Consider the following 3,711-nt stretch of genomic DNA (forward strand, 5'->3'; position numbering starts at 1 on the left):
GTGGAGCTGGAAAAGCACAGCAGGTCAGACAGCATCTGAGGAGCAGGGAAGTCAATGTTTCAGGCCAAAACCCTTTATCAGGACTTTTGAGTTTCAGCCCAAAATGTTGACATTCCTGCTCCTCAGATGCTGTCTGACCTGCTGTGCTTTTCCAGCTCCACATTTATTGACCCTGAGCCCAGCTTGCCTGCCTGCTGCTGTCATAGATCATACAATCCCGACAGAGTGGAAACAGGCCCTTCGGCCCAACAAGTCCACACCGACCCTCAAAGATTCCCACCCAGACCTATTCACCTATAATCCACATAATCTACACATCCCTGATGTGTAGATTCTGGCTTCCAGCATCGGCAGTCCTCACTGCCTCCAAAGCTGAACCCAGGAGTCCCGCGGTTATAGGGGCTGGCCAACCCTCCAGGGTTCCCAGAAATTGAAGATTGATCTCCACAACACTGTCGTGAGGAAAATCCCAGGAAAAAGTCATTGCAGCACTGTTGCTAAAATGACATTCTTTTATGTCCAATTCTTTGAAACCCATTTGGCTCAATATAAAATATTGGACAGCTGACTAAGACGGTTAGAGATGTGATGAAACTCTCAGAAATAGACTCATGCAGAGTTGGCAAGTGCGGGCACAATCCAGGAGTGACTAGCATTTCCAGTTCCTCTGACTTCTCCACAGCAAATAAGCACTTGACCCCTTCCTGACATTGTCGCAAAGCAAGCTTATTTTTCTCTTAGTTATTCAGTCATGGGATGCGTTTGAGTTTTTTGAAGAAGTAACAAAGAGGACTGATGAAGGAAGAACAGTGGATGTGATCTATATAGACTTCAGTAAGGTGTTTGACAAGGTTCCTCATCGTGCACTGGTTAGCAAGGCTAGATCACATAGAATACAGGGACAACTAACAATTTTGATACAGAACTGGCTTGAAGGTAGAAGACAGATGGTGGTGGTGTGGAGGGTTGCTTTTCAGACTGGATGCCTGTGACCAGCAGTGTGCCACAAGCATCGGTGCTGGGTCCACTGCTTTTTGTCGTTTATATAAATGATTTGGATGTGAACGTAGGAGGTATGGTTAGTGAGTTTGCAGATGACACCAAAATTGGAGGTATAGTTGATAGCTAAAAGGGTTACCTCAGAATACAATGGGATCCTCATCAGTCGGGGTAATGGGCTGAGGAGTGGCAGATGGAGTTTAATTTAGATAAATGTGAGGTGTTGCACTTTGGAAAGGCAAATCAGGGCAGGACTGATACACTTAATGGTAATTTCCTGGGGAAAGTTGCTGAACAAAGAGACCTTGTAGTGCTTGTTCATAGTTCCTTGAAAGTGGAGTCACAGGTAGACAGGATAGTGAAGAAGGCATTTAATATGCTTGCCTTTATTTGTCAGTGCATTGAGTATAGGAGTTGGGAGGTCATGTTGCGCTGTACAGGACATTCGTTAGGCCACTGTTGGAGTATTGTGTGCAATTCTGGTCTCCCTGCTATAGGAAGGATGTTGTGAAACTAGAAAGGATTCAGAAAAGATTTACAAGGATGTTGCCAGGGTTGCAAGGTTTGAGCTAAAGGGAGAGGCTAAATAGGCTGGAGCTATTTTCCCTGGAGCATTGAGGCTGAGGGTGATCTTATAGAGGTTTATAAAGTCATGAGGTGCATGGATAGAGTGAATAGCCAAGGTCATTTCCCCAGGGTGGGGGAGTTCAAAACTAGAGGGCAAAGGTTTAAGGTGAGAGGGGAAAAATATAAAAGGGACTTAAGCGATAACTTTTTCATGCAGAGTGTGGTGTGTGTATGGAATGAGCTGCCAGAGGAAGTGGTGGAGGCTATTTCAGTTGCAATATTTAAAAGGCACATGGATGGGTACCTGAATAGGAAGGGTTTAGAGGGATATGGGCCAAATGCTGACAAATAGGACTAGATTTATAAAGGGTATCTGGTCGGCATGGATGGATTGGACCGATGGATCTGTTTCTGTGCTGTACATCTTTGTGACTGTATGTCTCTGTGTAGATGTCAGTGGCTAGATGAGCATTTACTCCTAACTGGCTTAGAGTTGCTTTTTTCCAGCTGATGTTTCCTGTCACCCTCTAAGGCACAGTCTATCAGTCCTGGCTGAGGCTTCATGCTTCAAAGTGAATTCTACACAGGCAAATAATGGGGCTCACAGCAGTTCAAGCACTCTGTGAAAAATTGCCTCACTCTGGTTACAGATAGTACTTTATCTTGTGGCTTTTTTTGCTGCTACCCACACATTGAGATACCAGTCTGGAGTGGCAGTCTGGGTGTTTTCACATACACTGTCCCCGAGCTCCTTACATCAATAAGACCCTTCAATTCTCTATGTACTTTAACAATCCTTTATTTATAGCAGTAGGTTAACAAATACAGTTTCCTGGTGTAGCATCCAAAACATTGCTCAGAACATACCCATTCTAGACTTATGTCTTCTTCCCCTGCTACTGTCAGAGACAAACCATCAATATTTACCTGAATTTCATTATATCACAGCTGGTAGCTGTGTTCAGGAAAACCAGGTTTCATGCGTAAGTACTTAAAGGACCTCGACGAATATGATCCCCTTGTGAAACATTCATCTGAACAAGAAGCCAGGAGTAACAGGAGTCCTCTACCCCATCGTCTATAACCTTATGCCTTAAAAACATGAGCCATTATCACTCCTCTCCCAGTCCCTACACACCATGGCCTCAAAAACATCACATTCCTATGCCCCACTTCCTTTCTGTCCCATTCACCTATTAACCATCTGAGTTGTGAGGGTCACCTGACCCGAAATGTTAACTCCGATCCCAGCAATTTCTGCTTTTGTTTATCAACTGTCTCTCTTGGATGACCTACCTGCCAATGACCCAGAATCCCAGAAACATGTTCTTTTCCAGTGAGCTGCCTGGGGAGATTGGGGGGGTTTGCGTAACTCTCTGGGCTACTCCGAGTCAGGGCTGGACGTCCTCTACTGGGATCGAACTGTGCACAGTTCAGGCAGCAGATATCACAGGTCAATTTCCAAGTCTTGTTATTTGAAACACAGAGACTAATGAATGTGAGCTGATTTGAAAACGGAAAATGCTGGAAGTGGTCAGCAGGACAGGCAACATGTACAGAGGGAGAGGAAGAGTTAATGCTTCAGGATGATCACCTATGCTCAAAATTGAGTTAATCTCTCGACAAAATGCTGGATCCTGGCAGCGTAATTTCAGCGGTTACCTGTCATTACTTTAGATTTCCAGCACTCACAGTGTTTAGCTTTTGTATAAATTTATATTGTACTGATGGTTCAATCACAATGAGATGGTAAAACAGTGCCTCTCTGTGGCTACTGGATGAATTGCAATCATGTTCATAAAAAACTTTCTGAAAAGACGTACGTCGATTTTCTAAACCTCTTCCGCAAATCAATGGATCAGATTTTTCATTGGGAATATCAGTAAGAAGGTAAGTGCTCGGCTTTATGACAATATAAATCAGACAGCATGTTCACACAGAAACAATGAAATCACGATCATTTACCGAGCTTCAGCTGGACCTTCTAACCTGCACACAGGCAACACTCTCTCTAACCTATACGCAGGCAACTCTCTCTCTAACCTACACACACGCAACACTCTCTCTAACCTACACACAGGCAACTCTTTCTCTAACCTGTACACAGGCAACACTCTCTCTAACCTACACACAGGCAACACTCTC

The sequence above is a fragment of the Rhincodon typus genome, chromosome 21 (genome assembly GCF_021869965.1).
Source record: "Rhincodon typus isolate 14 chromosome 21, sRhiTyp1.1, whole genome shotgun sequence".
NCBI classification, from domain to species: domain Eukaryota; kingdom Metazoa; phylum Chordata; class Chondrichthyes; order Orectolobiformes; family Rhincodontidae; genus Rhincodon; species Rhincodon typus.